Below are 12,697 nucleotides of genomic sequence, written 5' to 3'. Positions count from 1 at the left end.
GAGTAAACGTGAGTTTCTGAATTCCTCTGGCCCGGGGAAGACACCGGTGTATGTAATGGGTTGTTTGCTGTAAGCCCAGAATTTGGTCTGGCAGGGGTTCCGCGGTATTGTGTACAGGCGTTCGAAGCTGGTTTATGCCTTAATTGCGCGTGGAGTTTTTGAACGGGTTTTGGACCCTTACCGTGAAGTTCAGGACTGGTGTGGGCCTTAATTGCGCCCGGAGTTCTGAAGGTCAGAACTGGTTTGGGCCTTAATTGCGCCCGGAGTTCTGAGGCTCAGGATCGGTGTGGGCCTTAATTGCCAGATTAAGGCCTTAAATGGCCTTAATCAGCCATGCACTCTGGTTTCTTTTCATCTCGTACAAATCTTTCGCCTTTTACTAAAGATTTCCGTGGAGAGGAGCATGAATGAGTTCCATGCAATTTTTGTGCTTCCCTGCCTTCGGGTGGGTCGCAGCTGGGTTGGTCAAAGAGAGAAAACAAGCACGTTCGCAATCGCTCTTGTAATGGTGATTGTGGCCGTCTGCTCCGCGAGTTCTCGGTCTCCGGCCGTCTGATTGGCGTTCTTTTCTTTGGGGGGCGGGAAGTGTCCGGCCGCAGGGGATCTTGGGACCTCGCTTTGCATAGAGGCTTCCCAGAGTGCGTCGTTTCCGGCACAGTGTGGCCGGGTGTTTTCCGAGTTATCGCACGGATTGGGCACGGCCGCAAGCTGAGAGCCGCAGGCGATGAGCCCGGAGCTGAACGGGCCCCACTGGCTAGTTTGTAAGGCCAGGTGCATTGCCAACCACGACCGGCAGCGCAGAGGCTTTGAAGGCGGCCTGGGCTCCTGCAGCTGTGCAGCCACGCACTCTGGTTTCTCTTCATCTCGTACAAATCTTTCGCCTTTTACTAAAGATTTCCGTGGAGAGGAGCATGAATGAGTTCTATGCAATTTTTGCGCTTCCTTGCTTTCGGGTGGGGTACAGCTGGGCTGGTCAAAGAGAGAAAACAAAAACGTTCACAATTGCTCTTGTTATGGCGATTGTGGCTGTCTGCTCCGCGAGTCCTCGGTCTCTGGCCGTCTGATTGGCGCTCTTTTCTTTGGGGGGCGGGAAGTGTCCGGCCGCAGGGGATCTTGGGACCTTGCCTGCATAGCGGCTTCCCAGAGTGCGTCGTTTCCGGCACAGTGTGGCCGGGTGTTTTCCGAGTTATCGCACGGATTGGGCACGCTCGCAAGCCGTGAGCCGCAGGCGATGAGCCCGGAGCTGAACGGGCCCCACTGGCTCGTTTGTAAGGCCAGGTGTATTGCCAACCACGACCGGCAGGGCAGAGGCCTTGAAGGCGGCCTGGGCTTGCGTGATCGGATCAACTAAATGCTGTGGTGTTACTTTTTGTCAATGAAAAAATAAACTCTTTTCGTTTACAAAGACGGTTACAAAGAATGTGGACCAGGGTAATACTTTGAGCTTACAGCTTGTCCAAGGTCATTCATTATTAATACTCTTAGTAATATCTTCAGTAAAGACTTTGATGCATAAAATATTCCTGCATATTTAAAATATTTATGATAAAGGTGGTAGGTTGTGTACTTTTGTCCAACAGAACAATCTTGCTTTTATAAAATATACCGCCTTTTTAATGTTTAATGATTAACATGCTGTAATACACTGTTTAAATTTAAAAGTCTAAAGAGTATACACCTTAAATTCTTAATTGAATAAAGATTGTCCCTCAGCAGTGATCAGGATTCAAAACTGACGTTTTCTGGTGACAGCTCAAATGCTGTACAGGAGAGGTTAACCTTTATTAGCTCCACCTGGCGATTTTACAAGGTGATTCCGGATACTATTAACATAATCTAATTTGCGTCCGGTATGATGCGGTATACTGCGACACTCCCACCGTGTTATACCGCAGCATACCCCGCTTGTTTTGAATGGCTGCATATGTATATAGACTCTATATATACATTTGGTGCATGCCACAATTTTGGATGGTGGTGGAGGAATAGGGATTTTCTCAACACGGCAGGGACTCCAGTTAAGAATGCTGGGTTTATCTCTGAACTATTAGAAGCTTTGCAGCTACTGACTGAAGTAGCTGTGGTAATGTGTAAATCACATAATAAAGAAATGTTTCCAGTAACTCGAGGGAACAACTTTGCAGATGCAACTGTCAGGTGAGCAATACTTGTAGAACAGTAGTCTGAGACCTCTGTGAAGCAGAGAAATGGACATGGTTAGAAAAGATTATGGGGCTGCAGGATGATGGGGTGTGGAGCTGACAGCACACCAGACGCCCTGCATGCCCTCACAGCCTAATGCCCTTTATAGCCCGACAAATGCACTCTGTTGGACACCCAGGTGGGAGTCAAATGGTGTGCCGGTTACCCAAAACTGGGTGAGAACCGGGTTTGAAGCAGTAACCACTTATGTGGTATCTAATGTGGATGTAATGTTTATCAAAGGAACTCAACTACAGTTCAGGTGCGGGTGCAACAGCTCAAAAGGCCTGCTCCTGAGGAACCTTTCAAACCTGGGAAATTGAAAATTGTAAAGGGAAACCTGGGCTCTTATAATCTGTTTTCCCGGTGGGTTGCTGCCACTGCCTCTGTGTCTACCAAACACTTGATAACAGAGATTTTTTTTTTTTTTTTTTTTTTTTTCTTATAAAATATACTTTATTCGGAAAAAAAAACACATCTCAAAAGGAAAACATCTCATACAATAACACTCCACAAGTTAAAACAACGGCGGAACGGCGGTGATTGTCCGTTTTCAATCCTTGCAAGGGTGGGCGGATTTGCGCTATTATGAGTGTCCCTCCAAACCCTACCACTTGCTGTAACCCATTAATCCCTGTACAGGGTCCATAGGCCTTTCCAGCGCTCCTTTGCCGTGGGGAAACCCCATTTTGCAACGTCGCGCTTCATCCTCCTCCTGAGGTCCGCCAGGATCCTCTCCTCCAGCTCCCTCGCTCCCCACTCGATGTTGTGCCGGATGAGATTGTTCCTCGCGTCCCACAGGCCTTTCTTTGTGAGGGACAGCAGCAGCCACAACAGGAACTGCGTCCCCCTGTCCAGTCCGGTAGGTGCCAGCCCCAGCAGAACGTACTGGTAACTGAGCACCGCACCCGTCCCCAGGAGTTGCATGGTGTTGTCCGTTCTGCCCCACACCACCTTGGCGAAGGGGCAGCTTCAGAACACGTGCTCCTGAGTCTCCTCGACGAAACACGTGTCCCGGGGGCAATGCGGATTCCTGGTAAGCGAGTGTCTGTAGAGGACCTCTCTGGTAGCCAGTCTCTTGTGTACGGCCATCCAGTTGAGGTCCTTCAGTTCGTTGTCCAGTTCTTTAGGCTGCGTCCTTTCCCAGACTTGTCTGGGAATTCGCAGCCTTTCGTCGGCGACCAGATGCCCCCTCACCTCTTTGTACAGAGCTCTGTGGTTGGTGCAGAGCTCTGGCTGTCTCGTGGCCTCGTACCTCCTGCTCCACTTGACAGCGTGGGTGTAGAACTTTGGTCGCCTCTCTGCCTTGGGCCCAGTGTTTGACCACTGGACCAAGTGCCTCATCGGGATGGAGAGCCACAGCCTGACAAAGTACTGGTACTTGTGGCCGATGGGCTCCCGCAGCGCCCGACAGAGGTTGCAGTAAAAGATGCAGTCGAGTTTCAGGGGGAAATGTGGGACATCTCGACCCCCTTCCTCGACCGGCTGACACATCCGGTTTCTCGTGATGTACTCGTACCTGCCGCCCCAGACGAAGCCGAAGATCATCCCTTGCAGCGCTCGTCTGAGTCTGGCCGGCAGCGGGTACACCACCGCCAGGTAAACCAAAGCCGGCAGGACGTCTGCTTTCAACACCGTCACTTTCCCTGTGTAGGACAGCGACCGCGTTTTCCACAGACCCAGCTTCGCGTTCACCTTGGCGATCCTCTCAGTCCAGTTGTTGGTCTCGTTGTCCTGGCTCTGGAAGGAAACCCCCAGTATTCTGAGGGGCTCCGTGCAGAGCTCGAGACCCTCCGGCGCCGTCGTCCTGTGCTTCCAGGGCCCGAAGAACTTCAGTTTGCTCTTTCGGCGGTTGAGCTTCGACCCCGAGGCTCTGGAGTATTGCTCCATGACCTGCAGGGCCCTCCTCAACCCCCTGTCCGACCTCAGGAACAGCGTCGTGTCGTCGGCGTACTGGGAGATCTTCAGGGTTTCCCCCGCGCCTCCCGGTATCTCCAGGCCGTCGATGACGGGGTCCCGTCTCACCGCCTCTGCTAGGGGCTCTGTGAAGAGAACATAGAGAAGGGGTGAAAGGGGGCAGCCCTGTCGTACTCCGGATTCCTGGGGAATGAAATCCCCCAGGTTTCCGTTCACGTTCACTCTGCTGCCCACGTCAGAGTACAGAATCTGAATCCAGCGGCTGAAACTCTCTCCGAAACCGAAGCGTTCCAGCACCCTGAACAGATAGCTGTGGTTCACTCTGTCGAAGGCTTTCTCCTGGTCCAGGCTGACCACCATCATGGGCACGTTCCGGTCCTCGGCCCAGGCGATGGCGTCTCTGGTCAGCTGGAGGTTCCAGCTGACGGATCGCCCCTCCACCCCACACGTCTGGTCGCTGTGGATGATGTGGGGGAGGGCGGTTCTCAGTCTGCCGGTCAGGAGCTTGGACAGGATCTTTACGTCCACGCAGAGCATCGTGATCGGCCTCCAGTTTTTGAGGTCGGCGGCGTCTCCTCCCTTGAAGAGCAGGGAGATGACGCCCTCCCTCATGGTGTCTCCGAGTTTCCCCCGGCGGAAGATCTCCTGCGCCACTTCCACCAGATCTGCCGCCAGGGTGTCCCAGAAGCAGGTGTAGAATTCCTTGGGGAGTCCGTCCGGCCCCGGCACCTTGCCATTCTCCATGGACAAGAGCGCCGCCTTCAGCTCCTCGGCCGTGATCGGACCCTCCAAGTCCTCCCTCACCTCCTCCGGTACTCGTGCCGTCAGCCCCTCCAGAAAAGCATCGCCTGCCTCCACCTCCGTCTGCTTTTCTGAAAAGAGCTCCGTGTAGAAAGCGGTGGCCGCCTCTACTTTGTCGCTCTCGTCCAGCACTTCCTCTCCATCTCCCCGTCTCAGGCTGTGGATCACCCTCTTTTTCTGGGCTCCCCGGACCTGGTTGAAGAAATAGGAGGAACAGGTTTCATTATTTTCGTAATGCTCCCTCTGTGCTTTGACGAGGAAAGCCTTGGCTTTCTCCGTGTGCAGTCTGCGGAGCCTCTCCTTCAGGTCCCGTGCCCGGGCTGAATTGAAGGCTCCTCCCCCGTTAGCCGAGCTGTACTCCTCCTCGAGTTGCCTCTGGAGTCGTGCAGCTTCCTTCCTCTCCCTGGCCGCCTTCCGTCTGCAGTACGTCTGCGCCAGGGTTCGGGTCCTGTCCTTCACCGACTCCCACCATTCCACCACGGAGCTGTAGCCGTCTCTCAGGTCTCCCCAGCTCGCGTAGTCTTTCCGGAACAGTGCCCTGAAGTCGTCTTCCTCCAGTATCTCCCGGTTCAGCTTCCAGTACCCACGACCGAATGCCGGTAGGCTGGTGTTAGCCACCACCGTCAAGCGCTCGTGGTCGGAATACCACGCCGGGGACACCGTCGCCGACTCCAGGGAGCAGGTCGTGTGCACGAAGATGTAGTCCAGGCGGCTGCACACTCCCCGGGAGTTCTTCCAGGTCGGTCCGGCGTCGTTCGGGCGGCACCGTCTGAAGCCGTCTACTAGGGAGAACTGCTTGAGTAGCGACTCCAGCTCTGCCGAGCTAGCGTCGCTCCCCTTCTCCCGGTCGACGTTGAAGTCCCCGCCGAGCACCACCTGTCTGTTAGTGGTGCAGCAGCTGGCCAGGTCAGCAAACACTTCCTTCCGGATAGAGGGTTCCGTCGGAGCATAGACGTTAATCGCTCTCAACTTCTGCCCCCTCCAGTCGATGTCTGCGACCAGGATCCGGCCCTGCACCACCGAGAAGGAGGAAACCAGCGTCATCTCTGGGTTCCCGAGGAGGATTCCCACTCCGGAAGAGTGGACCCCTCCTACGCTCCAGCATGATTCTCCCTTCGTCCATTCCCTGGTGAATGTCAGCTTGTCGCTTTCATCCTTCAGGTGGACCTCCTGTAAGAAACAAACTGAGAAAGGCTTTGAGGCCAGATCATGAAAGACTCCCCGTCTTTTCACTGGGTCTCTCAGCCCTCTCACGTTAGTTGTTAAGAAGGTTAGTTTCACAGTCATGGTTAAACTAGTGAAAGGTAAACCTCCTCTCTGTACTTACAGTGGAAACTTGGGAGTCTACATCTGGGCACTGTTTAGCCTAGATGTAACTCCTCTCGTTCGGGTCCTGGGGGGAATATACTGGGCTCCCTCCAGGTTTTGCTGGGGACTGAAAAGAAAACATGCTGGACAGGTCCAGCCCTACCATCAGTCCGGGCTCCAGGGCGGCTTCAAAATAATCCTCGTCGTCCTCGAGGATACTCTCAGCCACCGCTTCGGGGAGGCTCCTTTCTTCCCTCTCTCGGGGGGTTTCGGGGGCCTCCAGTTTCTCCTGGGCCTCGGGGGAAGGGGGCTCCAGTTCCTCGGCTGCCTCTTCCTTTTGTCCCTGGGCCTCGGGGGAGGGGGTTACCTCTTCCTGGGCTGCCTCCTCCTTTTGTCCCTGGGCCTCGGGGGAGGGGGTTACCTCTTCCAGGGCTGCCTCCTCCTTTTGTCCGTGGGACTCGGGGGAGGGGGGATCCGTTTCCTGGGCCTCGGGGGGGAGGGTTTCCATTTCCTGGAGCGCCTCCTCCGGTTGTTCCTGGGCCTGGAGGGAAGAAAGTTCCGTTTCCTCTAGGACGAGGAAACGGTTTTCCCTTACCACTCTCTTCTTCTGTCCTTCCGAAGGTGGGTCCGTCCTGGGTCTCTTCTCCCGCTTGCGCTTTCCCTTTTTGCTGGGAGTTATCCAGGTCCCTTCCTCCGGTCGGCCATCTTGTCCCTCTTCCTGGCGGCCATCTTGTGGCACCGATGCGGCTGGGGGTGTGGCCTCGGCAGTTTCGGGTCTCAGCGGGGGAGGTGCGGGTTCTTTGTTCTCAGCCCTCTCCCTTTGTCTGGAGACCGGTTTCTGCCTGCCGGCTTCCACCACCTGCGCAAACGAAGGTTTGCTTACCTTGCATTGGCGAAGGAGGTGTCCCTCGGCGCCGCATCCGTCACACTTTTTGGCTGCCCGGCAGGTTTTTGCCAGGTGCCCGTCCTCATTGCAGTTGTGACATCTGACGATGTCACATGTATTTGTCTTGTGGCCGGACCGTCTGCATTTGCTGCAGAAATCCGGCATCCTGGGGTAGTAGAGGTACCCCCTGTCGGCTCCGATGTTGAAGCGAGCCGGGGGGTGCTGGAAACCGTCAACGCCCTCTGGGTCCTCCTTCAGGAGGACTCGGTACTGGCGTTTGCCGTACCAGACGCCTTCGTCCCTGACCTCTGTCGGTTTCCCCACTACGGTTACATACCTCCCTAGGTACGCTGTTACCCGCTCCGCTGGTACGTAGGGATTGTACGTGCAAACCGTAATGGTCCTCTGGTTCGTCTTCCTCATAGGCTCCGGCCTGAAATCAGAGAAAGCAGGGTGCTTACCTTTCTCCCTGACCAGTCTCGTTGCCTTTTCATAAGCCGCGTCCGTGGCCATGTAGGCCTCCATGTATCTCTCTGCCTTGTTGTCCTGGAGGCAGTAGAGATCGCCGGCAACCAACTGCAAGATCCCTCGCAGGAAGGTCACGAAAAATGCCTTAGCAGTCGGCATCGGCTCCGTCTTCTTTGTCCAGTGGAACCGGATCAAAGTTCTCTTGTCCGCCATCTCTGAGGGAGAAAAAAGGGAACAAAAGGGAAAAAAAAGGAGGGAAAGAGAGAGAGCAAAAGGAGCAGCGAGGGAGCCCTGGCCTTTGTCCCTGTGGGCAAAGCCCAGCTAGGTGCAGGCGCAGGAGGAGAGAGAGGAGAGCGGATAGCGCTTCCGAGTCTCGAGGTGGAAAGCAAGCACCGCGGGCAGGCCACGTGTACCTGCTCCCAGCCAAGAGGCCAAGGAGGCAGAGAGAGAGAGAGCGAGAGAGAGAGGGAGCGGATAGCGCTTCCGAGTCTCGAGGTGGAAAGCAAGCACCGCGGGCAGGCCACGTGTACCTACTCCCAGCCAAGAGGCCAAGGAGGCAGAGAGAGAGGGAGAGACAGAGAGAGAGGGAGCGGATAGCGCTTCCGAGTCTCGAGGTGGAAAGCAAGCACCGCGGGCAGGCCACGTGTACCTACTCCCAGCCAAGAGGCCAAGGAGGCAGAGAGAGAGGGAGAGAGAGAGAGAGAGCGAGAGAGAGAGAGGGAGCGGATAGCGCTTCCGAGTCTCGAGGAAGAAAGCAAGCACCGCGGGCAGGCCACGTGTACCCACTTCCAGCCAAGAGGCCAAGGAGGCGGAGCAAGAGAAAGGGGGAGGGGAGAGGAGAGGAGAGAGCAGAGAGAGAGAACGTTGATGCCGGATTCCACCCAGCTCAGCTGCTGCTTGGCCTTAACCCCCTAGGCTCAACCTAGAGCGATACCAGCTCAAGCACTCTTCAGAATCTTCGATCGCCTTCTAGACCTCTGGCAAGACAAGAACTGCGGGCATGCCACTTGAACTTGATCTTAGCCAAAAGGCCGAGAAGCGATGATAACAGAGATAAGCGATGATATGGAAATATGGTACCTAGGGGGATAAACTGTTCACTTGATAACAGAGATAAGCCCTCGGTGGGCACTGCCCTGCCCCTTGTATTATGATCAAGGAACACACTTCACAGGGAAGGTGTGTCAGGCTGTGGCTGCATTGTTCGGAGTGAGATGGACTGAGATCACCCTCAGTCTGCTGGAACAGTGGAATGAAGGAACAGATCTCTGAAAGATCGACTAGACATCAGACTGAAGGAACGCCATGGGATGCGGGCTGGATCAAACAGAACTGTGTAACAGCCTGTTTGATATCATCACGGGCCAATCAATGAAACTTCCTGGGGGGACGAATTTAGCTGGACGAATGGATTGTTGAATTTGCTAATTCTCTATTGTAGTATTGTAGGTTGCTAGGACTTAGCAAAGCACTATGATGAAGAAAAATATATATCATAATTATAATCCAGATGATTGGGGCATTGGTGCATGGCTACAGTCTGTGCTAGGAACATTGAGAGGGTCTCTGGTTCAATACATATTTGTGGGTCTGGTATTATTCGTTATGATCATATCGTTAATATCCTGTTTGAAAAACATGTGGACTAAAGCTGCTGCTTCTGTGCTAATTGTACGCCCTGAAGGGATCATGAAGGTCAAAAAATGATTTCATGGGAAAGGTTCTCTTATCTAGTGGCAGAACCTGATGGGTAGAACAATATAGCTTTAAGGGGGGTTACCCTTGGGAGTGATTCCCCTAGATGCAAATGATTATTGTGGTTTGTTTGTTCATAATAAGATGTTTTGCAGGAACGGAACAAAGAGAAATTTTACAACTTCAGCTAGAATTGTTCTACAAAACGTCACAGCTGAGGCAGGGGAACAATGTGTAGATTTTTCTAAGAGTTATTACCCAGTTGTTGACCAATCTGTTGACCAATGTTGACCAAAAAAGCCTAGGATTATGCTGGGCTCCAGCCCACAGGGATTTACCTGTGCTGTAAGAACTAATGAGTGAATAAGGAGACTGGATTCTGGTGAAAGACTTCAGGAAAAAGAAATGGTGTTCACTCAGGTGGAGGGGGCTGTACCAGGTGCTGCTGACCACTGCCACTGCTGTGAAGGTCACAGAAATGGTGCCCTGGATTCATGCTTCCCACTGTAAAAAGGTCACAAACGAACTGAACAAAGCGCAGGAGTGATGTCTCCACAAGGACAGATGGGGATAACCTGCTTGGGACTGATGTGCACAGCCTTTTTCCTTTTTATGTAGAAGCCTGTCACCACCCCAAAAGAGGAAGAATCTAAACACGAAGCCTCTTTGTATACAAACTGGCTGAATGAAACTGATAATGAGGGGGATATGAGTAATTTGTGGTATAAATTTATAAATCATACTGTAAAGTTAAAGAAATTTAATGCATCTTGTTATATATGTGCTTTAATGCCTCATTCTACAGCCTCACCCATGCGACTTTTTATGAAATGTACTCTTTTATTAATATCATGTTAGAAGGCTTAGACGCTATCAAACAAGAATTAAGGGGAGTTAGATTAATGGCACTTCAGAACAGGTTCGTGCTGGACCTTCAAAATGCAGCATCTGGAGGAGTCTATGCTTTAGTAGGAGACTCCTGTTGTACATATATTCCAGCTAATGACTATGATTACGGAAATCTTACACTCGCTATTCAGCATTTAAAAGAACTAAAAGACAAGGTGAATAAAGAGAGAGGCATAAAAGATACACCGGCTTTTCTCTCCTGGTTAGAATCACTGTTTGGGCCAGGGGGAATGTTTTTCTTTTAAGTTACTAACACCGATTATAGGGGCTGTGATACTTGTCTTCCTGTTTTTATGTTGCTGTATGACATGTATTATTCCAATGCTTCGAAATATGGAAATATGGTACCTAGGGGGATAAACTGTTCATCCTTCCAGTCTGGAGAATTGGCAGCTGTCTGACGTCGGTAAGTGATCCTTAAAAAATTAATAGTTCCATGACAGTGTGCATCACCAGAAAATCAATTTCAATGCATTAAAACTCTTGTTATCCTTCTGATCATTGAAGTGTCATTGCCCCAGCACTGTATACTCTTACTTTTGACGCCTGTCTGAAGTTGGATCCATTTCTAAGAATGGTGACTCACATATCCTCATGCTCAACTTTGGCTCAACCACACAAACTATGAAGTTAATCATCTGCTTTTGCTCCAAGATTTATGTTACTAGGCTCTCTCCTGGGGATCCTCGTGTTCAAACTTTGCCCTTATTGTGGATGATCCATGACAGAATTCAGGGAATTCAGAATTCTGATACCTCAGCTCAGATTCTGACTGGGCAGACTGTCATTGCCTGGTGTGAATGTGTGCATATCTGTTTTTGTGCATGTTCTGTGGCCTGTTGTACAGTACATCACAAATGAAAGGGAAATGGAAAACTAAAATAAGACTCAAGTGTTTTATCTTTCATTAACAGTGTTTCATTAGTATCTGTGCTAGATCCTGTCATCCACTGCTTACCATGACAGGCTCTAGCACAGGATAGCAGCTAATACATTTAACAATCTCACTGCACAATGTTGTATATTCAAGGGCTGATCTTCTGTACTTTTTCTTTCACTTTTCATTTCCTAGAAACTCAGTCCTGCCAGGAATAATCTGAGAACAAAATCAATCTGAGTGAAAATCTAAGCAGAGGAAGATTGTTTTACAGAGTTAACAAGGTCTAATTCAAGGTCATCAGCACTAACAACATTCTCTCTGGAGACAGGCGATAAGAAAATTGAAAGTGTGTATTGTTACACAACAGCAGAGACTATGAGTTATGCTATCATGAGAGTGGTGATGGATTTTTTTCATTGCTTAGTTTTACAGGTTCTGTACATTTGAACATTCAAAGTGACTAAAGTAAAGGAGTTTTCCCTTTTTACCACATAATTCCCAAAGATCAACACTAATAGAAAGCCTAATTCCAGCCAAGATTCAATTACTGTCTCTCAGGCATCCCAGCAGTGGATTTCATGACTTCAGACAGCCATCTTTATCAGTGGAGAACTCAATGCTCTGAGGTTTACTGGCAGAGTCTCACACTGGGTAATACGTTGGTAAATAATGTCCTATGGAATTCTACTATTGATACATTCTACTATGGAACTGCGATGTGTCCTGAAAAAATCTTCTATGATAGTGGTACAGTCCATCACACCCCACCTACAGCCTTTAAAAGAGAAAAAAACAAATTCTGATATTATGGTGGAAAAAGAGCCCTGGAATCTTTGTAGAAGGACAAAAGACGGAAAGAACGGGCAGTGTATCCATGGCGAAGAGAAGGGAAATATTGGAGAGAGCTTTTTTCATACACTTTTTATCATTGTTTTTCCAGCCCAACAATGATCAACAAATATGGGCAGGCGTCCTGTGCCAAATCCAATCTACCTTTCTTCCAAGCATACAGGAATGTCAGTGAATTAAATATTGACATATGAAAATTCCCAAAAATATGCAATCACACATATGCAGTTTGAGCAAACATAAGACAATACCCAAGTACCACAAACTACCAGGCATCATTAGCAGTTCAGGTGGGGAGCTGTGTCAGCATGCGTAGGCTGCAAAGGAACAAGTAATAGGTCTATTCCATGCTTAAAAGAGAAGAAAGAAAACACAACATTTCAGCCGTGGAGCCCTCACACCTGAAGAAGGCTCCACGGCCGAAACGTTGTGTTTTCTTTCTTCTCTTTTCATCCAGTGTCATTAGCCAGTTCCTGTCAAAATAAAATAGAAATGGATAACATTCTAGAGAGAGTTTGAAATACCAAGGTACAATTTAAACCATATTTCTTCCACTACAACCACAATATTTTGGAGAGATCGCTGAGCCTAACTGTTCTGGCATGCCCGTTAGCCTCCGTCCTGCTTCAGCAATGAATGCAACGGGGCACATTCTGAGGGAGATGCGGTCAATCAGGTTGCAGGAAAACCACGCTATGCTTTTTTTTGAGATCCTGAAAAGGACAGAGGGGCCATGTATATGTGTGCAGCTGGATATGTAATTGCAGGTGGCGTTGCAAATT

The 12,697-nt window shown here is 50.7% G+C and overlaps 2 non-coding genes across 2 annotated transcripts; both read left to right on the top strand.

Annotated features, from left to right (window-relative positions):
* Positions 1 to 335: 335 nt before the first annotated feature.
* On the top strand, positions 336 to 449 carry LOC138226131 (U5 spliceosomal RNA). The gene has a single exon (XR_011184415.1). It is a non-coding gene; the product is annotated as a U5 spliceosomal RNA (small nuclear RNA).
* A 394-nt stretch (positions 450 to 843) lies between these two features.
* LOC138226118 (U5 spliceosomal RNA) lies at positions 844 to 960 on the top strand. Its single transcript, XR_011184402.1, has one exon. It is a non-coding gene; the product is annotated as a U5 spliceosomal RNA (small nuclear RNA).
* The last annotated feature ends 11,737 nt before the right edge of the window (positions 961 to 12,697 follow it).

This window comes from Lepisosteus oculatus, unplaced genomic scaffold (genome assembly GCF_040954835.1).
Source record: "Lepisosteus oculatus isolate fLepOcu1 unplaced genomic scaffold, fLepOcu1.hap2 HAP2_SCAFFOLD_112, whole genome shotgun sequence".
NCBI lineage: Eukaryota > Metazoa > Chordata > Actinopteri > Semionotiformes > Lepisosteidae > Lepisosteus > Lepisosteus oculatus.
Note: the sequence above shows the minus strand (reverse complement) of the source record. Positions and strands in the feature narration are given on the sequence as shown.